This window comes from Entamoeba invadens (genome assembly GCF_000330505.1).
Source record: "Entamoeba invadens IP1 unplaced genomic scaffold scaff_1105074725615, whole genome shotgun sequence".
Taxonomy (NCBI): Eukaryota; Evosea; order Mastigamoebida; family Endamoebidae; genus Entamoeba; species Entamoeba invadens.
Genome location: NW_004440300.1, coordinates 194156 through 194547, shown reverse-complemented (window position 1 = coordinate 194547; position 392 = coordinate 194156).

The window sequence follows — 392 nt, the reverse complement described above, 5'->3', positions numbered from 1 at the left end:
AGAAGAAACACAAAATGATGAAGAAATGCTAATAACACCATGTGAAAAATACCAAAGAGCTCAGATTGAACAAGAAACAAAGAAACCAATAACCATGGAATCTAAAATTGTAAAAATGAAAAAAAAGAAAGTACAAGAAAAGACATTCTTTAAGCAGTTTATTGAATAGAATTAACAAAAAAAAAGAAAAAGAACAGATTTGGATTAATTAATAATTTTTTTATTTCAAATTTATAATGTTAAATTTGTAATAAAACTTACAAATTAAAATAAACAATAAAAATAATCTTTTCATTTTAAAAAACAATATATTGTTTTTTATTTTTTGGTGTTTTTTCATACATTAAACAAAAATGATATTTTTTAAATAAAAACGACTTTATTCTGATTTT